The sequence below is a fragment of the Acomys minous genome (assembly GCF_964271855.1).
Source record: "Acomys minous genome assembly, chromosome: 1".
Taxonomy (NCBI): domain Eukaryota; kingdom Metazoa; phylum Chordata; class Mammalia; order Rodentia; family Muridae; genus Acomys; species Acomys minous.
The window spans coordinates 55115797-55142316 of NC_140483.1; the positions used below are offsets into that span (position 1 = coordinate 55115797).

The 26520-nt window shown below is 52.3% G+C and overlaps 1 protein-coding gene across 2 annotated transcripts in view; it reads right to left on the minus strand.

Moving 5' to 3' along the window:
- The window catches only part of SYT2 (synaptotagmin 2), a 109310-nt gene that overhangs the window by 42893 nt on the left and 39897 nt on the right, over positions 1 to 26520 (minus strand). The window contains exon 1 of one of the 2 annotated variants that reach the window (XM_084796317.1): positions 8350 to 8648. The exons of the other annotated variant lie outside the window; for it this stretch is intronic. The gene's annotated coding sequence lies outside the window, so the exon portion shown is untranslated. Of the gene's footprint in view, positions 1 to 8349; positions 8649 to 26520 lie in introns of those variants that run through there. 2 annotated transcript variants of the gene reach the window in all.

Consider the following 26520-nt stretch of genomic DNA (forward strand, 5'->3'; position numbering starts at 1 on the left):
CTGATGAATATACAAACACAGCGCCTGGCCATATCCAGATGCCATCCACTAGAGAGAGAGGCAGCCCTGGCTCCGCCCAGTGTAGGGCGCCTTGGAGCACTGCCATAGTGTGCCACTCTACTTATGGAAAGATCCAGAGGAGGCAAAGTTATAGACATCTGAAAGTCAGTTATAGCTGGGCGTGGTGGCGCATGCCTTTAATCCCAGCACTCGGGAGGCAGAGGCGGGCAGATCACTGTGAGTTCGAGGCCAGCCTGGTCGACAAAGTGAGTCCAGGACAGCCAAGGCTACAGAGAGACCCTGTCTCGAAAAACCAAAAAAAATAAAAAATGAAAGTCAGTTATTAGCTGGTTAGGGCTGGGACAATGGAAAATAAGGGAACTGCAACATATCTGGGGTTTCTCCAGGGGTTGTGTGGGAAAAAAAAAAATCTAAAACTGAGTGTGGTGGTGGTAAAGTCATCAAGGTGCGCATTTAAAAATGTGTGAAGTGTTTGGGATGTGAACAACATTTAAACCAAGCTGTGTTTTCAAAGGAGGCGGATTATTTAGAAATTTGTGTCAGCAGTGCCCATGGTATTTTAGAAACAAGGCTCAGAGGCTGGGCTGCAGCTCAGGGGTAGGCTGTTAGCCGAGCATGCCCAGGACCTGGCTTGGGTACTGTCCCCAGCACCATGTAAAACTAGGTATGGCAGGGCATACCTTAATCTCAGCACTTGGAGGTGGAGATAGGAGGACAAAGTCAAGGCCATCCTTAGCTACCTAATGGGTTCAAGGCCAGAAGAAGTACACCAACCTTAAAAACAAAGAACACAGAATAGAAATGAGACTCAAAGCCACGTGCCCAAAGCTAGTAGGTTCAGGACCTGATTTTGAATTTTTTTTTTAAAGTTTATTAAATTTATTTGTGTGGGCATGTTCATATATAGGGGATACACAAGCCATGGCGCATATGTGGAGGTCAGAAGGCAACTTGCAGGAGTTGGTGTCCCACCATGTGTCCCACGGATTGAGCTCACGTTGTCAGGCATGATAGCAGGCACCCTTACCCTCTCAGTTAAAACTGCAAGTCCAGAGCTCTTCTCTAAAGTTTCCCTGTGGCCTACAGCAGCCCAGAGTCACGGGAAACCACATTTGCCCTTGAACGTCCTTGAAGAGTCAGGCATGGTAGCTCCTGACCCTAATCCTGACACTGGGATGTACTGGAGGATTGTAGCAAGTCTGAAGCCAGCCTGGGGGCCACAGTGAGTTCAGTACCAGGCACATGGTGAACTTGAGACCATATGGACTATATGGAGAGACAGTGTCTCAAACTTTATATATATATACATATATGTGTATATGTACACTTATGTGTCTTTGTATACATAAATACATAATAATAATCAGGAGCCAGGTATATATGTTTATATGTAATATATATACATATATCTAGTGGAGAGAGCCTCTATCCATACCAAGGATGCCACAAGAGAAGGTCTACCTGTTATCTAGTCTAAATGCATCCAATTTACACAAGGATAATATATAGGGAGATTGAGGTCAAGACCAAGGTCACAGGAGACAAGCACCAGAAAAGAACCCCATGATACTAGCCAAAGTTGAAGCCTTATCTAGTGATGCTTGGGGAATGGTGCCGGTGAAACGCAGCTGACTGAACACCATGAGCTCATGGTTGACTTTAGAAGTGACCTTGGCCAACCAACCTCATATTTTGGGCTCTTGGTAAGATGCTATTTGGGGAGACATGTGGGCGACAATCCCTAGACATTTCTTTTCCAAGACCCTGAGCAGCACTGAAATAATGCACGCCCCTCTTCAAGCCTGCCAGTCACCCACATTACCAGGTGGAGAGTCAAGGGGCAGTGGGCATCTCCCAGTTGCTGGCTTTGGGTGTGCATAACCTGGTCATCCCACAGTCTTTGGTAGCTGTTGAGGATCTAGGAGAGGCCTGTGGCCTAAGGGTCAATTTTATACTGTCATCAGATCCTGTTGGCTACTTGGTTCACCTCAGGAAGAAGGAAGCAAGTGACAGGGCGCTAACTCTTCAAACAGGAAAGATGGTGGATGACGCAGGGAACCAAGATCCTGATTCTGGGCCACCTACTTTGTGCTGGCTGACAGGAGGGAAACGGCCGCTGCCTCTGACATCGCAGGAAGGCTTCACCTCAGCCTGTCTCGGGCTCTCAGCCAAGGAATTCTGGCTTAAAGCAAGACCCTCTGCCCTGCCCTCAGCTTGGCCACCATGGCATAGCAACACAGCAGTGCCCTGCCTTGGCACCTCACAGCACAAAACCACCAGGCCATTTCCCTGCCCAAGCCAAGACCAGAAGATGAGCAACCAGCTCCAGCCAAAGGCACCCAGACGCCAAGAAGCCTTGCTGGGAGGGCAGCCCACTGGGTCTGGTGTCAGGGGACTCAGCCAGGATGCCTGTGTGTGTCCAGAGAGGAGGCAGGAAGTGGCCACGCTGTGGATCTGCCAGGCCCGCTGGCCCTGCCAGACCATCATGCGCTGCAGCAGCTTGTCTACAATCACCCATGGGGGTGGGGGAGGGGAGCCATTCTCCAGATCCTTCCTGTCAGATTCACTCACGCCCCGCCCCACCCACTCCCAGCGCTAAACTTCTTTCTCTTCAGTGTGTTCCCTTCTGTTGTTATAAGAAACAACCGATGGCGACCATGAAAGCATTTTACTGCATCACCTTCACGGTCTCTAATATCCTCAAGGATCTAGGTAAATACGAATACATTAAATCCTCATGTCAACCCAATGGGTTTCAAACTACTTTGTTTTCACTTTCACACATAGGGGGACTGGGGTATTGATTGATTAAGTTAGGCAAAGTCACCCCCCTCCCCCACCACACACGTGACAAAACACTGAAGGACCTGGAATTTGCACCCGGGCCATCCTCCAAGCCCCTGGGTCCAGACACACTCAAGATGGCAAGAAATCTCATGGTTCCAGGAGTCACAGGGGCCAGAAAGGAAGTGTGTTAGTGCTAGGAGCCTCGTGCTGGAGAGAAGGCCAGGGGCCAAGCTACAGTCTGTCCCTGGCAGCTGGTACCTCAAGTCCAAGCTGAAGGTAGGCTTGGAACCGGCAGCTTCGACCACACTGCAACTCTGCAACACTTTTTTGTTTGTTTGTTTGTTTGTATTTTGTTTTTTGAGACAGGGTCTCTCTGTGTAGACTTGGCTGTTCTGGACTCACTTTGTAGACCAGGTTGGCCTCGAACTCACAACGATCCGCCTGCCTCTGCCTCCCGAGTGCTGGGATTAAAGGCCCAGCCTGTTGATGGCTTCTTGAACTTTCCTGCCTGGGGTTGGTCGCTGAAGCCAGTTTTATTCTTGGGCGTTGTCCCCTTCAGGGTCAAGCAACAATGCTGACTGGTCCTAAGAAAGTAAGCAAGCTCATGGGTGCCCATCTAGGCAGATTCACTAATGATTGCCACAATTACATCCTTCTTTCCACCTCACACGAGCCCATCCTGCTGGGCCAGCCCTGTTAGCACATAACACATCTGCCTCCAAATGTACCCTTCGTTAAGTTGCTAAGACAGGGTTCCATGAGCCACACAAGCCAAAAGAAGCCATTGGAACAGTTGGCAGGTACCATGGGTCTAAGAATGTCCTTTCAGTAGAGGGAGGCAGCAAGACCCTGCCCTCCCCCAGCCCCTCTGCAATTTCAGGACAGAGAAAATGGAACAAGAGTTTGAGATAGGGGGAAAAAAAAAGCAAAGGCGGTATGACCAAGGCAAAAAAGGAGCCTGCACATCTGTCCCTGGGCTTGGGGGCCCAGGTAAAGAAGCCTATACCTCTGTGGGCAGCTCAGCGGGCCATCTGCTGCTAGGCTTTTCCACAAAAAGCCTCAAATCCCATCTCTCTAGGGGGCTGGAAACTGGGGAGGCATCAGCTTACAATAAAGGGACTGTATTAGGGGAGAAGGTTGTAGGGAGGACATGTGCCACACCAGACCAGCTCAGGAGACACTCACACACACAAAGGGTTGACTCACTATGGGGACCCCAAAGGTAAGGTAGGGAGCAGAGCACTCGGTCCCCATCTTCACCCTCCCTGCCCCAGCCCAAGTCCTGCTGTCCTTTGCCGCTAGGCAAATATTGACTTTCTTTCACTCGCTGGCCAGTGGAACCGAGAGCAAAGCGCTGGCTGTTGTCTCCTTCCTCTGGGAGGCAGGGCAGGCTGTCAGCCTGTCAGCCCAGAGCAGCAGCCATCCCAGATGGGTCAAGAAATCAGAGCAGGTCTTAGAATCAGATGCTTGTCCTTTGGCCTTTGTTTTGTCTCCGCCCCTTCCTCCCTCCTCCTCCCCTCCCTCCCTCCCCTCCCCATTTCCAAGCCCACTGGAGGGGCTGCCACACGTTCAGATCTTATCTGGGTTGAGAGGAGCGGAATGGGGTGGCTGGTGTGCCTACAGAACTCTGACCTGACACGGAGGAACTCGGTGCTAGCTCTGTATTTTTCTAAGGACTCAGCATTCTCATCAGCAAAATGGGGCTGTAAGACTCAGAGAACTCTGTCTGGGTGAAGAGTTCTCTTCTCGGGACCCATGTCCTTCCTGCCACCAGAGCACTGCATGTACCTCGTGCTCTGATCCTAGAAGAAATTGAAAACAGCTGTCTTGTACTAACTGAGGAAGATGGAAAAAGCATTTGATTGAGAGCCCCAAAGTGCTGACTCAGCTCCATCCTGGTCCGAACACTGTGTCATTCTCTGAGTCTGTCCCCCTCCAATCAGAATTAAAGGAACTAAGGCTCCAAGACCCAGCTGGATGCCTTGTTCTGAGGTCTCCTCACCCAATAACCTCCAGCAGGCAGCAATGTCCCGGCCCCATCTGCATTTCCTTCAAGACCTCATTTCTCAGCCTTTCCTCATAGGGAGCCTTGGATGCTGTACCTCTGCTTCTCTGCCTCCAGTGCCCTCACTGGTAGCCTCATTAAGATGGCCACCCCATGGCTGAGCTACCCCCATACATGGCCAGGACATGTGACACTCCAGGATGCAGAGCAGGGTGACACAGGAGATACAGCACTCTCTTGGATGGCTGTGTTTGGGGGCAACTTCAAGACAGTGACCTTCCTCTGTATGACTGAGCACCCCAGGCAGCGATCACACTAGGAACACCTCAGATTTCAAGGGCTTTGCACAAATTACCCCCATGTGATGTTAAGAACCCTAAAAGGTGCTGGGCAGTGGTGGCGCATGCCTTTAATCCCAGCACTCGGGAGGCAGAGGCAGGTGGATCGTTGTGAGTTCGAGGCCAGCCTGGTCTATAAAGCCGGTCCAGGACAGCCAAGGCTGCACAGAGAAACCTTATCTCGAAAAAAAAAAAAAAAAAAAAAAAGAACCCTAAAAAGCAAGGAATACGATGATGCCCATTTCACAGATGAGATAAATGAGGCTCAGAGACATAAAAGAACTGGCCGGGAACCTCTGCTCTTAACCCTCAGTTCTCTCTGGGCATTGTCATCACCTCTCCCAGCCAGGCTGAGTCACAAGATAGACACCAAGGGACAGTGAACATTAGACGCCTGAATGATCTCAGCAACCTTCCCAACAGCCACCAGGGCCAGCACCGATCCTTCTAGGCTGGCTTTTCACTTCACATAGGAAGCTGAGAGCCAGAGGGGATACTGGCTGACCTAAGCTCACACAGCAACTCTGGGTAAGCCCTCGCCCGCCCTGCTTCCTTCCTGCACACAGGGTCTGGTGCAGCCCCAGAATCCTCAGAGTACCCCTGAACCTCAACTGGTCTCTTTGCTGTGGTCTACAGGCCACATACTGCAGAGACACCCAGCCTCATCCCACTCCAGTCACCTGTTGGCTCATTCCTGGATGGTCCAGGGAGTGAGGTAAAAGGCCAATTCTGTCAGAACCACAGAAGGGACCAGAAGTGGGAGCGGGTGAGGAAGGTGGAGCCGAGGAAAAGTTAGTACGAGAATGTAAGAAAGCCGGTCAGTGTCTCCCCCGCATGAAGCTCCTACCTGCACAGGGTCTGGTAGCCAGAGGGACAGGGGCAGAGACAGTGGCTGCTCTTATACCTCAGGGAAGCTTTGGTCCCCCTAGGGGTTGATCATACTGCAAGCCCCCAAGCTTTCCCTCTGTCCCCCATGGCCACTGCTCCTAGCTGCCCCACTGCTGATTCACCCAGGGCTTTGAAGGATACTATGAATAATGGCCGTGGCTCTTCTTGCTCCTCTCCTGGCTCTTCTGGGATCCACACTGTATTAAGCACTTGCCATGTTTCTCCTCTAATCTCCACAGGAACACTAGACTACCGCCGCCTTTATCACTGTGTTCTGACAATGAAGTCACCGAAGCTCAAAGATATAAAGGCGCCCACTCAAGGTCACCGAGCGGAAACCAGCACAGCCTGGGCGCCTGAGGTCTGACTCCAGGGCCGGGTGGAGCCTGGGAAAGGGTTCTACTTCCCAGAGCACGTCTGGAGGCATCTCTGGGGGATAGACGCAGGGAGAGGTGGTACACTGGGAGTCCCAGAGGCTGCCTGCTCCCACCGAACTCCCTTCTGGCACTCAGGTACCAGCCCTGACCTCCGGCCACAGGTCTTTGGAGATGGATGGGTTCTGGAGCATTCTCCAGGCTTGACGTTCTTCACATGCAGGTGAGGAGGGCAAGGGAAGAGGATTGCCCAAGGTCACATAAGGTCACGCAGGCGGAAAGCAGAGCCTGTAAATGCACCCTAACTCTTGCCTTCACCCAGGGGTCTTCCTACAGCACCCGAGACCCTCCCCCCCAAGCCAGGCTAGGGACTCATCTCAGCACAAGTCCCAACAGGTTCTCCCCCCAAGGAAGACCTCACTGAGAGGCCCTGCAGGCAGTGCAGGCTTGTGCAGGGAGCTGGTATAGCTCACACTGGGGAGCTTTCTAGGCAGGGAGGATTCTGGAGGTAGCCAGACAGCAGAGCAGATGGCATGACCTTGAGAGGCCTCTGACTCTCCAATCTACCCCAACGACCCTCTCTCCCCAGGGAGGTTTATGCCCTGTGCAGAGGGTAAGCGGTTCTGGGCTGACACTGGCCCGCCACCCTCCAAGTCTCTGTGAGGAACTTTATAAAGGGATAAACCATAGGCCTTAGTCCACATGGAGGTCCCCTATATACCCAGAGGCTAGCTTTTTGTGCCCTATTTCCCCTTCAGTTGGGACAGCAGGTGTCAGGCTCCGGGAGAAATTAGATCTTCAAATGCCCTATGTCCCAAACACCCATGTCCAGACCAAGAGACTAAGGCCCAGAGGGGTGGATGAGTTACTCAAGGTCAGCAAACAGGTCAGAATGGAACCCTTCTGCCTCCCCCTGAGGTTCTGGGTTCAAAGTTCCAGGAAGCCACCGTCCTCTCTGCCGAGTGTGCACAGTGCTCTCTGCAGAGGCCAAGAATCAAAGGCAGTGAATTCCCAGGCACAGAAGCTTGGCAGGAGAACTCATGGACTGGGCTGGCCCGTCTCCTCTTTCTCCCCTATATCGTTCCCATTCCTGGGTAGTGTCCATCATACTGAGACTCCCAGAGGTAGACCAGTTGTCCAAGGTCACGCAGCAAACCCAGCAGAGCGTTACTGCCCACCTTTCCCTTCTCCCGGGGCCTCTCCTAGGTCCATGGCTGCTTGCCAGGATCCATGAGAGCCCTGATTCCTCCAATGCACAAAGCCGTGACACTGGTCGGAGGATGAAAAAGTTCTGGGGAGAGAACGGGGCAGAAGAAAACGTAACCACAGATTCTGATCTGGATAGCCCAGGCCCATGAGGGGCACAAAGGACAGCGAGTCCTGCGTCCTGCTGCGGAGTGCCAGCACCCCCACTGCGCTCCACTCTGCACCAGGGGGCTCCAAAGCTCTGCGCACGTGGGATCCTTTAACTCGTCTTCACTGCGGCGGGGGCGAGCAGGGTCCCCCACACTCTGCACATGCTTCTCAACGCACACCCACTCCATCTGCCCTCCAGGGCACCTCTTCCCAACGTTTCTAAAGCCGTGAGTGTCCTCGCTGCCTAGCTAGCTCCCTGTCCCGGCACAGTGCGCTATCCTAGGCACAGCACTAGAATAGGTCGAGGTGGAGGGGTTCCTGGGATATTCAGGACATCTCCCCGGGGACAAACAAGTGGATTTCCGGAGCCTGATCTCACTCACTGGGGCTGGCCTGCACTTAGTTTATACCTCAGCAAGTGCCAGACCCAAAAAGTCATAGTCTCACTTGCGTGACCCAGCATCCCGGGGTCCAGCATCAGGCCCTGGGAAGCTGCTGGTAGTCCTGGGTGTGGCCTCACTTGGGACTGCGGAGCATGGGATGCTCCCCCACAGGGTGCCCTGTCTGGGCTCGCTCTTACCCAGGGACGTTCTGAGAGCCGACCGATGTGGGCTGGTGAAGAAGGCAGCAGGAGGCTGACGCCCCGAAGTCCAGGTCCCCTCTTCCCACTCCCGCGCCGGCCAGCGCTGCGGCTCTCCTCCCGCTCCCTCGCTCGCGCGCTCTGCAGTAGTAACAACCTGATCCGCTTCCCCCGCCCGCCAATTGAGATGCGCCTCACATCCGCTTGCACACGCGCGTGCGGCCCCTCAGAGGCGATCCCCCGATCCGGATCCCGGATCCTGGGGAGCAGAGATCTGCCCCGGCACCCCACGCCCCCTTCTTCAGCCAGGACAGCCTGCGGAGGACAGCAGAGAAGGGGTCGCCCCGGGAAGGTTCCTGTCTGGAATCACCCGGCAGAGAGGTTTAACCGCATGCGGACATTCAGAAGTTGCAGGCCGGGCAGCTCAGACCCCGGAACCGCATGGGGCTCCCCTGGCGCTGCGGAGAATCCCCCGCTGCCCGCCCGCGCAGTGCCCTCCTACGATACTCCCCCACCCGCCCCGCCACTGCAAGCTTTTCCGGGCTTCTCTGTGCTCAAGAGTGGCTGGGGGGAGGGGAGCAAGAGAGGGGACCTCCGCCTGTGGGAGCCGCAGGGGAGAGGGGAGAGGAGTGACGCGCTTCAGGGATACTGATTAAGGTTTTCCTGAGTCAAGAGAGAAGAGAAAAGGGAGGGGGAACAAAAGGCAGGCACGGGAAGGAGGGAAGGAGGGGGTGTTGTCCGGGGGGCAGTGCACCAGGTCTCTGGAGGGAGGAGTCAGGACAGGGTGCGGGGTCTTCCCATAGGTAACTAGGGGAGCGAGGACGTGGAAGAGGAAAAGCTATCCGCAAAAGGGTTGTATCCTGGAGCCCTCCCTGCTTGCCCTAAATTCCTGCTTTTTTTCTTCTTCTTCTAGGGTAAGGTAGGGTTTCCACAAACCCTTGAGTGGGGACACTGTAGGGAGTGGCAGGGAGGCTTGGAACCATGATGCCCCCCCCCATCCCCAGTGCCTTGGTCTTACCCTTGAGCCTCCTTCTAATTCCCTAAGTAACAGCCCTGCTGCTAAGACCTCAGGAGCCCCGTCCCCTAGTGGAGTGTGAGGCTTGCCCAGCCCAGCTCACGTCTGTTCGGCTTGCTCCACCCTCTGCGGCAGCACCTTTCACTTTCCCTCCAGTTCCGTAGACTCCGGAAACAGGAGTCAACTTCAGGGCCTGATGCGAGGAGACAGGATATTCCCAATCTACCGTCAACCCCTTCCTCCTCCCTTCCCGGTCCCCAGCCCCAAGACTGTCTGATCCCACAGCATGGCTGCTCTTTGTAGAGCTAATGCCTCCTGTCAGAATGGCCTCTGCTTGCTGAGGGCCCCTAGGCTAGAGAAACGCTGATTTGGGGGATTCCATGCAGCATGCCTGGACACCTGGCAGGGGCGGCTGCACATGGGTGCTGGGAAGGGTGCTCCCAGATGGCCTGAGGATGTCAAGAGCTCAAGGCCAGACTATAGAGAATACTAGGAGTCTTCCCATATCATACCCGTGCCTGGCTGTGCCACCCACAGAGCTGAGAACTGCTGCAGTGTGTGAGTGGGCAGGCTGAAGAAGGGTGAGGCCCGCCCGCTCCTCCCTCGGGATGCAGCGCCCCTCTTTGGATCCCACACCACCACCACCACCACCACCACCACCACCACCACCACCACCACCACCACCCACTACGACCACCACCAATGAATGACGAAGGCACAGCAGGTTGCACTCAGGATAGACTACAGGGTTTCCTTTAGCCAAGAGTACCCAACAGTATCCTGTCTTAGGAGAACCCTTGCCTTCGTGATGGGAGCAGATAGATGGGGCACTGCTCGGGATGGCTACAATGACACGGCTACATGAATTGAAAGGTGCCTTGAGCCTTACTCAAAACTGCTGCCTTATCTGTAAAGCTATGTCCACGCTTTCCTGAAGTACCTGCTTACATTTACAGACTGTCTCCATGTGCTTGTCACTTCTCCGGGGTGGAGGGACAAAGGGATTCTATTGGTGTGTGAACAGATCAGGTGGCATCTACACAGACAGGGCAGGTCCCCTGAGAACAGCATCTACAGCTGCCTCCCTTCCCTTAGCCCATGTAAACAATCAGAGAGGCTCCAGGGCAAGGCAGGGGTATTTCCCTGGGCCAGGAAGGAATACAATCCCCTAAAATGTGGGTGACACAACCAAGGAATCATGGGGCCCCAGAGCTGGTCTTTGTGATTTGGGATGCTAATCTTTCCTAGTCTGCATGGTGGGTTGAGTACACATCTATACCGTCCCCCGCCTTCCTAGGTGCTCCCCTCCTCCCTAGGTGCTCCCCTCCTCCCCAGGTGTTCCTTCCATCCAGTTGCCCTACTGTCTTCTTGCAAGCTTCCTGCACCAGAGTCTGCAGGTGCTGCTGCCTTGTCCCATCCTCCAGTGCCCTTGCCCACATCCCTGCCCTCAGCTGTCTACATTGCCCTGCACTGCCTGAAATGGCCACGTTCTGCCCTATCCCAGGACCTTTGCACACGCTGTTCTCTCAGACAGCTGGGCATTGATCTCTCCCCCCCCACCACCACCACCACCATCGCACCATGCCAGCCCCTCCCCCAGCACTGGCTCCCTGCCCCCCTCCTCTTGCCCTTTCTTGTTCTCATCCTCTATACTCTAACTGCCATTGCCATGAGAGGCCTTCCTGTTGGATCCAGCCTCCAAGCACACAGAAAACCCTCAGCAAGTATCCTGAGGTATCCTGAGATATCAAGACAAGTACACGATGCTACTTGACAATGCAACCACTTGAAGCATCTGGGAGTTTAACTATAAAACAGGGTCGTCATCCTAAGGATTAAGGGGACTAGTATAGGCTTCCACTCCCACTGGTGAAGGAATCAAGCTTTCCTCTGCTTTCAGCTTCTCTCTAGGACACTAACTCCTCACCTGCCATCTCACACCTCACTTAGTGGCTCCTGAGGCCCTGACTTCTGCTCTAGACCTCCTAGGGAAAGTGGACTACAGCTGGTACCAACTCATCCCCTCTCCACTCAGCTTCACCCCTCCAAGGCTGAGACCAATACTCCGTGTTCACCCTGAGTTGGCCTCAGTTGCCAACCCAAACCAACCCGGCTCCGAGCCGAGGTCGCGTTCCTTGGCTGACCCAGGAGTGGCCAGGGAAGGAGTGAGAGGGTCTTGTCCTCTAGGTGACCAAGGACACTTCCAAATAAATCCACATACTACGAGCAAAGTGTCCCACATCTCACCCCTGCCCACCCACCCTCTGCTTCCAGTCCAATGAGATGGCAGCTCCAAGTCCCCCCCACCCCCATACAGACAGGGTAGGCGCTGGCTCTCTGCATCTAAGCAGCACACCTCTGTGGTCACGCACAGAAGCGGTGCCCTGAAACCCACTCTGCATTGTCCCTGTTGCTGCTCAGTTGGCCTCCTTCCTGTCTGTGTCACCGAGCCGGCAGCTTCTCCCCGAGGCTTTACTCCAGGAACACCACAGCTGGTTCCCTACAACGCTTGCGACCGCTGAGTTGGTGTATGATAACTCTCCACTTTGACTGAGTCCCCGGCCCACTTCACGCCTGTCCGGATGAAAGAATAGTTCCGTTGCTTCCCTTCCAAAAACACGGAAATTAAGAGTTCCTCAAAGAACATCACCTGCTACAGATGCCACTGTGACCATCACCAGTGCTGACGGAGACTCTTTTCTCCTCTGTGTTGTCCCTCCTTCTGCCCATCCTAGTCACTGAGCCATCAGAACAGCGGGCCCCAGACCCAGAAGCACCCAGGCTTCACAACTGAGAAAATTGAGGCCCCAGAAAAGCAAAGGACTTGCTCCAGTCTCCAGAACCAGGGCTCAAAGTATTCAAGCCTAACCTGTGGGTTCTGACAGCCACCCACCTCCTGGGGAGAGAGAGAGGACTGCCTAAGACCATACCACCAGTTTTAGCATCTTCCCGTCGCAGCTCCAGTTCCAGCTGTACTCAAAGACAGCATCTCCATTTCTCCCCAAGGTTAGCTTTTCCTAAACATGAGTAGCAATTCCCAGACTACCTATGAAGAACGTGGGTTTGGCAGAGGGGCCTTGAAGAGGGAAAGGAAAATGGAGCTGCTGCACGCTGAGCCTCTCTCCAGAGAACTCAGGAAGCCAAGATAGCCTCCCACGGTTGTGTGAGGGAGGTACCTCTGTGAGGGAGCAACACACCAGGTAAGCCTGCCCACCTGAAGTGGAGAGCTCGCTCACACGCAGTGACCTCTATCGCCATCTACTGGTCAGAACACACACACACAGCCCGAACGTTCCTTCTAGTACAGTTGGGTTTTTCCTGCAGAGAGGGACATGCAGCCCAGAACTTTCTGTCCCACATTCTTCCGGAGAAGCGTTCCTGAGGATGTGCTATGCGTCACACACTCTACTGGGCCTGGGAATGACATGCTGGAGGTCAAAATCCCTACTAGGAGAGAGAGAGAGAGAGAGAGAGAGAGAGAGAGAGAGAGAGAGAGAGAGAGAAGAGCTGCAGGGTGGGGTGTTTCCCTGGAAGCAGCTGAGACTGGGGCCCGCACAGTGGAGCCTGCTCTGGAGAAAACTCCTGGGCTGTCCTCACGGGCATCAGATTCCACCTTCTGCTCTGCCCCAGCCTCGTGCACAAGCAGAAGGCACGAACAGGGTGGGAAGGAGCAACAGGACGGAACTCTGGCCTCATCGGGGCCTGAACTCAAAGGGCCTTAGAGATCAGGCTGTGAACAGGAGGCATTGTAGAAGGCTTACATCAGGGAGTCTCAGACAGAGCGGAACCAGTGCTGCATAGGTATGGGAAAGATGGTACGGGTGGCCCGTGGCAGCACAGTGCAAGTAGAAAGGCAGTGATGAGCTTGCACGGCTAGGAGTCTCCCTGCTGAGTGATGAGCCAGGGAGAGACAGGTATCCAGGCTGACTTCTGGGACTCTGGAGTGTACCAATGTAGCGCAGCAACAGTGGAGTCTGTCACCAGAGAGCAGGGAGACTGTGGAGTGTACGTTTGGCTTGGGACATGCCCAGTGTAGAAGCCTGGACTGCAGGCACTTAGACATGAAGATGCGGTGTTCAGAAAGCAGCTCTGGACAGGAGGCGGGCCTTTCGAACCCATCTACTCTTAAATCCTAGAGGAAAACCCGTGCCAGTAGCTGGACTCTATCCTGGATCACTGGGCTCAAGACCTGGCTAATTTTCTTTCCCACTACCCCTCCCTTTGAGTTTTGATCTCTCAGCCAGCAGTGCAAGCCCCTGTCTAACAATCCGTGAAAATATGTCCATCCCCAGTGCAGAATTTCCTTGTCTTTTTGCATCTATGGTGTGACATCTCAATGGCATCATTCTAACTGGGAACAAACAAACAAAAAACCCTAACACCACTCTCTCCCCAGATGCTCCCAGCCAATGTGCGTGCTGCTTTTGGGCGATGAAGGCCCTTCCACACTGCCCCACCCAATCACTCAGCACCCACGCCTCCTGCCCCAGCATTGCTCCCAAACTCTCACAGAATCCGCATTCCCACTCTGACCACTCCCCTGCACTGCCTCCTGGGACCCCCCACCCCTGACCCCCGCCCTCAACACCCAGGCCTCATGAACTTCCTTCTGAGCTGTCCTTCGCCAGTCTCCAAGGGCTTTGCTAGTGCATTGTGGGTTCTTTGCCGTCACCCTCCTCACCCAGCACAGCATAGGTACATGGTAAACATTGCGTCATCTTTGACTGCTGACCTTGTATCAGGAAAGCTGGGACCACAGGTTACTCTCTCCTCAGAGACATGGAAGAGGGAGATAATGTATGTCCAAATCCACTGCAAATAAGCACTGAACCAAACAGGGGCCGGAATCCAGAACAGAGACAGGGCCTCGTTTCTGGACATTACTCTAGGTGAGCCGTGCTGTGTCACGCCGTCACCATGGTGACCCCTGGCAGTGAGATGGGATCCGGCACATCCCTTGCTCCGACTTGCTGGGTAACCTTAACTAAGTCTTTCTTTCTTTGGGTCACATTTCAGCCTGTGGCTTTATGAGAAGGGTCTGTGCACAGTTGTAAGATGGCCACTGGGGCTTCCAGGCACTAGCAGCCTGCTTTTAGCCAGCCTCCTCCCACTCCAGCCTCGAAATGGGGAAATTAATTGACTGTTGACGCTTCTTCCCCAGCCCAGCCACAGCTGAGCTTACTGGGAAATTAGGGTGACATTGGTGCAAATAATTGAGTGTCTTTCCCAAAACGGTCTTCAGGCCCCGTTGCTTTAGCTGTTGCTTAAATAGATGAGCTAATTAACTTAACTAATTGCTCCCAAGGTCTAATATTTTCAGTCATGTGACCCAGGAAGACACATTCTCCATGGCCTTTCTGCTGCCCATACTCCCCCATTAATGGACCAGCCTCCTGTTGTGCTAGAGACAGCCGCTGCACCCTGCATCCAGGCCGGCTCTTATAGCTGGACTCTTGGCACCAGCCTCTGTCCACAAAGCCTGCCTCAACTGACTTGCCAATCCCCCCATCCATTCAGCAACTTACGGTGAGCGGCCTGCCCCATGAGTCAACTATGGTGCTTTGGCTGAGGTGCCGGTGTCCTTATGAAGCACTTGGCTTGCTTGCAGAGGTTATGCCAGCCACTGGCCACATACATATACATGCATGCCATTATATCTGTGATACAACCAGTAATATATATATATATATATATATATATATATATATATATATATATATATATATATATATATATATATGGGACAGTGCTGTGCAACAAAATTATTCAGGCTGTGTGTGGTGGTGCATGCCTTTAATCCTAGCACTTGGGAGGCAGAGGCAAGTGGATCGCTGTAAGTTTGAGGCCAGCCTGGTCTACAAAGCAAGTCCAGGACAGCCAAGGATGTATACAGAGAACCTCTGTCTCAAAAAAACAAAACAAAGTTAATCAGATTTCTCAGGAAGATCAAGGGAGGCTTCCTGGAGGAAAAGCTTGGCCTGATTTAAAGAGTGGGCAGATATTAACTGTACAGCGAGTAAGAAAGAGCACTCCTGATGACATGGGAGCAGGAGAGCGAGCCCTGCCCTGAGGACACTGGAGCAGAGAGCTAGCCCTGCCATGATGACACGGGAGGGAGAGAGCAGGCCCTGCCCTGAGGACAAGGGAGTGGGCCCTGAGCCAGGGCTCTGAATGAACCTCACCCCAACATCTACCCTATGTGTGACCTGCTGGAACACATGAAGGGGCCAGACCTACAGATTCAAAGATTAAGAATCTCCTTGACGGGCTGGAGATTTGGCTCAGAGGTTAAGAGCACTGGCTGTTCTTCCAAAGGTCCTGAGTTCAATTCCCAGCAACCACATGGTGGCTCAGAATCCATCTATAATGAGATCTGGTGCCCTCCTCTCGCCTGCAGGCATATATGCAGGCAGAACACTGTATACATAATAAATAAATAAATCTTTTTTTAAAATAAGAATCTCCTTGACACACAGCAACAACAGGATGTCCGACAACAGCCCCAGTGAGGATCCAGTAACGACAGTGTAGGCCTCCAGCCAGACCCATGACTCACAGCAATGAACATTTGAAAGTAAACATAGGTGGACAAAAGGCTATACTGCATGATACACTACAGCTTCTGTGACAAGATTTTTTGTTTGTCTGTTTTATTTTACTGGGGGGAGGAGAGGGATTTTGGTGCATGATGTGTAAATCATAGACATTCAATAAAAGTAAAAAAAAAAAAAAAAGAGCACTGCAGGCAGATTACTTAGACTATACATAATCTAGGAGAAATGTTAATACAGTGGTTCTCACCCTGTAGGTCACGACTCATTTGGTGTTGACCAACACTTTCACAATGTTTTCCTAAAATCATTTGCATATCATATATTTACATTACAATTCATGACATAGCTAAATTACAATTATGAAGCAGCAACAAAAATAGTTTTATGGTTAGGGGGTCACCACAACATGAAGGAGTCCAGCACTGGGAAGATTTAGAACCACTGTGCTAATAGCTGGACCAGGCAACTGGGGTTGGATTGGGAGAGTAATCTTGGCTGAGGAAATGTTCAGAGCACGTCCAGCTCTTCCAGGGGACTGGAGTGAGGTTCCCAGCACCCATGTCAGGCAGCTGACAGCTACTCTAACTCCAGATATAGGGGAATCTGACATATCTGACCTCCATGGGCACCTCCCCTACCCCACCACTGCACAGACACAAACGCATACACACGGATTACACAATAATAAAAATATTTTTTCAGAATTAAAGGACAGGGAGCAAGAGAAGAAGGAAGGATGCGGAGGTCCATGACAGCAAAAGGACAAGTTTGTGTCATTGCACAAAGGCCCCCATACCAGAGGGCAAAGGGGCTCTAACTATGCCCTGCCCACAACCCACACCGCCCACCCTATACTGGACAAATTCCTGGGATTCCCAACCGAGGGAAGCTGAAGGTCTGAGCCTGGGGCAGGGCCTGGATTTTTCCAGGGCTCTGAAGGTCCCACGGGGAGTGGGGGGGCACGCTACAGCAACCCTTGAATGACAGATGACAGAGAAGTGTTTTCTAGCACCTGGCCCGTGCAGTGAGTGGTGCACTGGGGAGAGAAGTGAGCTTTGGAACACTTATCCATGTGTACATTTGTGCATACAGGCACACATACACGCGTGTGCGCACGCGCACACACACACCTATGTGCACACACATTCATATTCACGTGTACACATCCCCACTCCCACACATACATGTGCGTACACACATATGCACGCACACGCAGGAGGTAGGGGGCACACCACACAAATCCTGTTATCACCTCCTCGCCTGCCGTGGACAGCAGCTTCCTGGATAACTTCATTAGTGAGTCAGGAGGAAGCTGCTGGCCCCTGCGGAGAGCCCTCTGGCTGGGTTTCCCTCAGCATTCTCCACCCCAGCCTTGCCGCTGGGCTCTACAACCAGTTCTGCTCCAGCTCAGTGACCCTGGCTAAACTAGGTAAGATGCTCTCTTAGCTCCCTTCAGTCCATGGGTTTGAGTCTCTAAAGCTGGGATACTGTAAGTGGCTGAGTAGAAAAGGCATTCTTCCCCCCACTTTGTCTTTTGAGAGACCGTGGAGAAAATTAAATGGATGTATATGGGTTTTAACTGAAGGTTCCCTGAGTACAAGACATGAGCTTGTCGACAAAGCTGGCCCCCAGCTTGGACCCCTGTGTGCTGCCCTCCCCCTCCTCAGCCAAACCATCCCTACCTAGGTCTCTACTGTTGCCTCCTGAGTTCGGCCTGGGCAGTCCATAGCTTGGTGGCAGGAGAGCTGGGGCCCCTTCCCCCCAACTCTAGGCTTCAGGGCTGTGACAGCAGCTGCTGGAGGGGGCGAGGAGGCAGCCATCCGGTGTGCTGGGAGAGTCCCTGTGCTATGCCGGGCAGCCTGCATTTCAGCCGCACTGCATTGCAGTGGTCCAATTTTTTTGTTGTTGTTGATGCTCGTTTTTATCCTAAAAGTCCTCATTTTCTGGGGGGAAATGTGAAGCCAAATGCTTCCAGAAAGGGGTGGCCAGATTGCCTGGGAATATGTCAAGTCTTTTCCATCAGGGATAGCAGCCTGTCAGTGAAGAGCCCCTGGACCCTGCTCTTGGTCAGAGGAACATAAAGTGGCTTGTTTTCCCTTGCTAAAAGCCAGGCAGAGTCTGAACATAAATGTTTGCTGAATTGGAGCACTTCTGAGCTTCTGGGTCCCAGGGGGTGGGGGGTGGGGGGCCGTAGGTCAGGCTTGAGGCTCCTCAACACCAAGGCTGGAAGGTGGTTGGTCTCCAGGAGGGTCAACCACACTCTTTATGCTAATGAACCTTTGTGGGGGGGGGGGGCGGCCAAGTCTTCTTCCTCGAGTACCAAATACTACACTGCAAGCTGCAGGGTTTGAAGAAGGGAGCGCACCTGGAAAGCACCTTCCTCTCCTCCACAGCCTGGCATACTAATTCCCCACTCAGCCTCTGTGTTCTTCTGGACTTAAGTTTCATAGTCAGATACTGTCAGGCTCTGCATTTCCTATTAGAAAGGCCGTGACAATGCAACAGAGGCCTGTAGTGCCAGTTCCTAGCCAGTTGAACCACAAGGATCATGAGTTCAAGACCAGCCTGGGGCGGGAGTTGGGCGGGGGTGGGGGGGGCGAGGAGGGGGAGGGCAGAAGCAGACATAGCTGTCCTCTGGATTCTTCTTCTCCATCTCCCTCAGAGAAGGGTTTCCAGGGACTCTGACTATCGTGGAAAAACACCAGGGTCACTTAGCTAACAGACAGAAAGCCACAGAGATGACTTGGACGCAAGGTTGGGCCAGTACCACTTGGCTAGATACGTGCAGATAAATGGCATTTCCAGCTCAGAAAAGGCCTCACATTCCCAGCTTTGTGTAGGCCCCAGGTACCTGAACTGAGTACAGCAGGTATAAGTGCTACAAGATCCCAAACTCTCTCCCCACAACGTGGAAGGGCTGGGAGGGCCCCGGTCTGCCCTTCTGTGATGTTCAGTCTCTCTCAGGCACAGATGGCTGTAGCTCAGGGGCAGCCAGGGTACAACTGAGCCAATCTGGGAACAGCCCAGGGAGGGATACTGCCAGCCGGCCCATCTGCCGAGCAGGTGACAGATGCTGACATGTAAGTTGGGGTGAGGGACAGGAGTCTGGTGGATGGGGTCAGGGCTGCTTCTTATAGGACCTTACCCCCTGCTCACAGACTCCCTGGGCACTGTGCCCAGCATGTGAAAACAGACCGATGCCTGGCTGCAGAGAGAGGCTGCCCCACACGTCCTACATGTCTGTCAAAACGGGCCGAGCACAAGGTCAGTAGGGATGGAAATGGCGGCTCTCCCCGCACTGAGAGGCTCTAGTGGGATGAGGGTTAGTGGTGAAGGGGACACCCTGAAAGAGAGCAGAAGCCATATCAAGAAAAGCCCAAACCGTGTCTTCCTCCTCACTGCAATGTCAGAGCCTCAGTTGCCTCAAAAGACAAGAGTAGCAGCGCCCATATCTCACGAGGCAGGACTGTGTAACAAGGCATGCCCTTGGTGAGCAGAGGGTACCACCAGCCCACAATAGCAGAGAATGGCAAGAGATCTCTTTGCAGGTAGCCATAACCCACTGGCTCCTAGATTTTAAGAGGCATTAAAGAAAAAAAAAAACCCAGCGGGTGTGGTGGCACACGCCTTTAATCCCAGAGGCAGGCAGATCCTCTGTGAGTTCCAGACCAGCCTGGTCTACAGAGAGAGTCCAGGATAACCAGGACTGAAAACCCTGACTCGAAAAAACAAAAAAGCAAAAAACAAAAAACAACAAACAAACAAAACAACTCCTGGGATTTTCCATAAGATGCAGATGCCCAGGCTCAATTCCAGATTCTGCTGCAGTAAGGGTGAGTTCAGTCTTACCGGAAGATTCTGAGCTGGGAGTCTATTGGGCTGCATTTTGGTAACCATCACCCCCAAAGACAGGAGAAATTGCCCCGAGGCCACTGCCAAGGACTGTATAGCCTTACTTGCAAGGAGCAGAATTCTGTCTCCCAGCTCCCTGCCACGGTCTCACGCCTTTGCACCTACTTTCCGCAGTCATTTAAGCTCATCAGCAAATACTCACTGAGAATGTAAGGTGTCTGACACCGTTCTACATGCAGGGCAGACAGAGGAAGACACAAAACTCCTCGCCAGGCTTGGTGGTGCACGCCTGAAACCCCAGTATTTGGACAGCCGATACAGGAAGATCCTAAGTTTAAAGCCAGCCTGTGCTACACAGCAAGACTGTCTCAAAACATAAGAAAACAGCCGGGCGTGGTGGCGCACACCTGTAATCCCTGCACTCAGGGAGGCAGAGGCAGGCGGATCTCATGAGTTTGAGGCCAGCCTGGTCTACAAAGTGAGTCCAGAGCAGCCAAGGCTACACAGAGAAAAACCCTGTCTCAAAAACAAACAAACAACAAAAGAACATAACAAAACATCCTCGTCCTCGTGGACCATATAATTTATAGAATTACTGGCATCCATTCAATAAATATCTACTCTGCCAAAGACTGTGCCAGACACTAGGGCTGAATGCAAAGACACTTGTCAGAAGAAAGGCAATGGGGAGAGGGGCCTTAGGGACTACCCAAGTCCTGTGGGCCTTCAGCTCCAAACCCTAAGGCTTGGGGCAGTGTCAAGCTAACTGCCTCCCCCTAAAGGCCACCTGCTGGCCTCACCAACTGCAGCTCGGCAGAAGCACCTGGAAGAGATGGAAGGCTTGGCCTTTCTCCCTGGCTCACTTACCATCACTGCTCAGTACAAACTATTCCTTTCTCCCTCCACCCCACCCCACCCCCATCCAACTCTGTCCCTTTGTATAATTCTATGCCTCGTAATTACATGTGAGGGTAAACGAATTCCCCAAATGCCATGTCAGGCCATCAATAATATTCCCCCGTGGCTGCCTTACACCACTCTGCAGCCCTTGAACTGCCTGGCAGGGAGAGCTCAGCCCATGGCCTCAATTTTTCATGCCAATCCCACATCCATCACCAGGCCTGCCAGCTCCGCTCTGTGCTCTGAGGGGGCAGGTGTTCAGAGAGCACACTCTGCAGGCGCCCGCCTGCTCCACCATCCCGGATAGCGTGCTTACTGGAAACTGTAAAATCTATTTCTTGGTGCTGGGAACTGAATCCAGGGCCTCGTGCTTGCTAAGCAGGCAACTCCCCTGCTGGGATATGGGGTTTGTGAACACAGAGGGAGCTTTGTGGTTTGGAAATACGGTGAGGCACAAAAGAGGCCCTGATTTGCTCAAAGTTGGCCATTTAAACTAGTCATTTATTTCATCTACGTACTCTCTCATTAGTTCACTTGGCAAATACCTCAGGAGTACTCAGGACACCAAAACTAGTGTTTTGGCACCACAGGCACCAGTAGGACAAATGGCATTAATCAGTAGCAGGTGGAGATGAAAGGCTGAAGGGATCCTGGGGTCCCCCCTTCTCTGAGCTAAGTATGCACACTCTCAGGTTCTTCAGACACATGCCACGTTCACCCTGAGATGTGTCCTGGGGTCCCGAATATGGGCTTTTGGCATGACACAAAGTTTTGTTTGATCATTAGCTCAGCCTTGACTATCTAAGGTAAAAGCAAGCAGGTCAGAAATTCAAGGTTGGGACCACTGAGGTGGCACAGCAGGTAAAGGTTCTTACCAGCAAGCCTAATGACAAGTTTGAACCTTAGGATTCCCAGAATAGGAGGACAGGCCCCTGAAAGTTGTCCTCTGACCTCCTCTCTCCCTCCCTCCCTCCCTCCCTCCCTCCCTCTCCCTCTCTCTCTCTCTCTCTCTCTCTCTCTCTCTCTCTCTCTCTCTCTCTCTCTCTCTCAACTTTTAAAAAGAATGCTAAAGTTGTCCAAATATTGGGATTACAGTCTGATGGCACATGCCTTCAATCCCAGCACTCAGGAGGCAGAGGCAAGCAGATCTCTGTGAATTCGAGGCCAATTCTGGTCTACATGGTGAGTCGCAGGACAGACAGAGCTACATAGTGAAATCCTGTCTTGAAAAAAAAACCAAAATCACTAAATGAGGAGAATGTTAAATGTGTTCAAGGCCAGCCTGGGCTACAGAAGACCCATGTCTCAAGTAAAATAATGACAGCAAAGTGTCCGGCACACAGTAAGTAATTGTCTGCAATGACAGTGGCACCGGGGCCAGGGCTGAAGGAAATGCTTGCTCTTTGCCCATGGACAGGGACAGCAGCAGGACACGGTCGGTGGATATATGCCGGGTGCACTAGCTGAGTTACTGAATTCTGCGTGGCATTAGCACTGGCACAACTCCTCTCGCACATTTCCTTTGAATTCTAGGACTGTGGCACAGCAGACGGACCAGAATGCTGTAACACCACAGTACTACTACCACGGGCCTTTAGAACACCTTCTGATACCAGCAATTTCGCTGCCTGATGGCTGGTTTTGGGCATTTGTCCACTTTCTACCCCGTGACGCTGGCATGGGGAGCTGTAATGCTTTTGGACCCCCTGAAACTCCGCTGCCTTCCAAGACTTACAGTCTCGTTCTAAAAAGAGCTAACTGTAACACCCAGTGTGGGAGCTCATTTCCCACCTCCTCCAGAGAGGCTGGGAAGCCAGTTTTGTGCCCAAGCCACAAGCCTCACCCCCAAAGCGAGGCAGACAATGCCCAGACAAACCCACAGGAAGTGGGGCCCATCGGGCTCAGAACTACATGTTGGGGTTCTGGGTACAGCACTAGCACACGGCAGCCACAGCAGCCACAGCAGCAGGAACCCAGAAAGAAAAGAGTGCCTGGTTCTTACAGGGGTAGAAATACAAGATATAGGTCCCTTCTCAAAGGCTTTCTCAGATCCCAGCTGCCTGATCTCCTCACCCCTGCTGCCTTCCCAGCAAAACTCCCCAGACAGGCTGAGGTATCCATGCCCTAGCCAGAGAGACTGTGGGGATCTAGGCAGGCATCTCACCAACATCAGTTCTCGGGAGAAGCTGGGGAGTGTATGTCAGCTACCCGGGGTTATACTCTTCCACCATCACATTTTCCCTTTTTATCCAACGCAGGTAGGAATGGTGACTTCACTCATCATGTGAACCTAGGGTTCCCCAAACAGAAGGTGCAGGGGAGGGTGGAGCGGGGGAGAGCCTTTCCACTTGCAGAATGGGAAGACACCCTGGTCCCTTTCCAACTGCCCAAGAAGCTTCTGGAGTTTGGGGATTTAGCTTGGGGGTAGAGGGTTTGCCTAGGAATAAGCCCCTGGAAAATCTAGCCCCAGGTCCCCTGGCTGGCCCATCCTTAGCTGGTCCATCCTTAGCTGGCCCATCCTTAGCTGGCCCATCCTTAGCTGGCTCATCCTTCCTTAGCTGGCCCATCCTTAGCTGGCCCATCCTTAGCTGGTCCATCCTTAGCTGGCCCATCCTTAACTGGCCCATCCTTAGCTGGCCCATCCTTCCTTAGCTGGCCCATCCTTAGCTGGCCCATCCTTAGCTGGCCCATCCTTAGCTGGCCCATTCTTAGCTGGTCCATCCTTAGCTGGTCCATCCTTAGCTGGTCCATCCATTCTTAGCTGGTCCATCCTTAGCTGGCCCATCCTTAGCTGGTCCATCCTTAGCTGGCCCATCCTTAGCTGGCCCATTCTTAGCTGGTCCATCCACCGTTAGCTGCAGGGAAGATGTTTCATCTTAGTCCCACTTAGGTTTCCTGAGAGTGTGTGGTAGCCGTGGGTTCCCGCTTCCTTTGTTGGCCCTATTTTTGTTTTCCAAACAACTGCACTGAGGTACAATTACAAACATAGAAATTTGAGGGCTGGAGAGATGCCTCAGAGGTTAATAGCACTTACTGCTCCTCCAGAGGATCAGGGTTCAGTTCCTAGCACCCACATCGGACAACCACAACTACCTGTAACTCAAGTTCCAGGGGACCTAACATGCTCTGGCCTCCACAGGCACCTGAACACACATATGGTGCACATAAACTCATACAGTCTACACAAAAAAAATTAACAAATATACATATACATATATATGTATACTTATAAATAGTATATATACTAATATGTAGCATATTATATACATATATGTATATACTATATATATATATATATTAACTTAAATGTTCAATTAATGAGTTGTTGGTAAATATAGAGCCACTTTATCACCACCTCAATCAATAAGCACAGCATTGCTATCACCCAAACAGCTTTCCCACGCTTCTCTGCCCTGACACACCGCATCCTCGTCAGTCCCAGGTTATCATCGATTTCTTTTTACTACCACAGATTCCATTTGCCTGGATTTGTCTTGTTTTGTTTTAGTGCTGGAGATAGTCTAGTGTAGCAGCCCAGGTTTGCCTCGAATTCACTACACAGTTCCGTCTGTCCTTGAGCTCCTGATCCTCCTGCCTCACCCTCTGAGTGCTGGGATTACAGGTGTGCACCACCACGCCCACCTACGTTTGCAGTTAGAAAGCGCCCTGTGAGTGGAATCATACAAGCTGCACTCCCCTGGGCCGCTGCCTTGGGCTCAGCGTGATTCTTTTGCAATTTATCCATGTTGTTACAAGTAATCATAGCTCAGTGCTTTTTTACTGCTGGACACAGTATGCCTTCTATGGGGCATCAACTAAACTTAATTTTAAAATAGCACTGAAAGCTATTCTTACTCTTCCCGCCCACAGGCTCCTAAGAGACTTTACCACATTCTAAAAAGTCCGTTTGTCCCTAGAATGGAAGTGCCAGAGAGGAAGAAGAAAAACAAGAGACAAGGAGAGAGGATGTAGATGTCTTCAGGCGGTAGTGTCTTTGCCTAGCGTGCAGGAAGTCCTGGGCTCCATTCTCAGCACCACATAAAACTAGGCATGGTGGTGCACACCTAGAACCCCAGCACTTGGGAGGTAGAGGCAGGAAAATCTGAAGTTCAAGGTCATCCTCAACTACATGGTGAGTTCAAGGCCAGCCTGGAGTATAGGAGACCCTGTCTCAAAGAAGACAGATGTGACGTGGGGGAGGGAAAAAGGTGGCGGGGGGGAGAGAAAGGGAGGAAAGGAAAAGGGAGGGAAACGGAATGAGAGAGACCGAGACCGCTTGCTATCATGTCTTATGTAAATATGAGATCAGAGGCTACGTTGCATCCAGACTCTGTACAGACATCTCACACCTTTTCGGCATTCAGATTCTCTTTCTGTGACGTCATCTCACACACAAAAATAGCAGCGCATCTTACGTGCTGATACTTGGGCTAAATACACTTGACAGAGGTCCTTCCAGGAGGCACGTGTCAGGGAGCTGGCAGAGGAGCTTATGACTGTGCCCACACAGGACCAGAACCATCCAGAGAGAAATCAGCCGGGCATATACATCTCTGCTTCAGAGAGGCCCCAGCCACCTGAAAAGGCATTTGTGGTGCAATCCCAGAAGGCCAAAGAGAGGGACCATCACCTCAGGAGTGATACCCAGTCTCTTCCTTCTCTCATTTTAGGGGTCCACTAGGATCCCTGGGCTGATGGGGGGTGGGGGGCCCTCAAAACCCCTTCTCTCCCCAGCTTGTCCTTTCGTCCATCTTCTCTCTCTTCTTAGTTGGTCATCAGCACAAAGTGCATGTTTTATCTGTGATGTTTATTGAATAGAATTTTAGATCCATAATTGCTCATTTAAGAAGCAGAGAAAATGGGCATCAGTTTATTTCATTTAAAAGTCAGCAGCTCTCAGTAGAAAAAAGAAAAAAAAAAAGGTACCTAGGTTGTCACGGTGCCCAGCAGTGACTTAACTTAAACTTCCCTGGTGACCTACCACTTCAGCTGCTTCGGCAGATCTAGAGCCAATCTGATTGTCAAAATGCCACAATGCTAAGTACCAGGAAAAGTTTCCCATCCAGGAAACTGGGACAAGCTAGCATCTCACAGAGCAGTTCTGGCTGGCTCAGGACGCCTACAACTCTGAGCCCTCTCCATGGTCCGTGATTAAAGGGAGGGCTTGAGAGCCAAGAGTGGAGGCACCTGGGCACGCCAAAGACAACACTCCACAGTCTCTTGGGCTCTCAGAGAACATCTCAGTCTAACATGATGTGAATCTTAGCCCATGGTTTTTACCATTGCCGTGTGTATGGGGGAGGGGCAAGTGAGTGGAAAGACAAACCCACTCCAGGTAAAGCGAATGACTGATTAACAGAGAGACTATGAGAAATAGAGAAAACAACAGAGAAGACCCAACCCAAAGAAAGGCAATGGCAGGAAACACATCACCTCAGGGCTGGAGGGAGGCTGGGGGCTGTCTGATCAGGACGGGCAGAGGCAGGGAACATCTACTTAGGAACTGGTGACTAGGAGGAATAGAAGCTGCTCCCAAGAGGCAGCTGGGGACCAGACAGGAAGGGATTCTTACCTCCAGTCCCCATAGTAGTGTGGATCTGTGGCCCCAAATGTTCAGCATCCCATTGGCCTAAGAGCTTGAGGAACAAGGTTCCCTGTGGTCAAGCAAAGTTGGGAAGGAGATGGCAGACAGAGAGCCAAGGGCCTTCCAGAGAGAGGTGGTGATGTTATGATGTTGTGTGGCGTCCACTGGAAATACATCACATGAGAGTGGCTAGCTGAACCCTGAGCAGGCTTCCCAGTCGCTTTAGCTGCTTTCCCTACCAGCACGGTCAAAGCCCATCAAGTAGC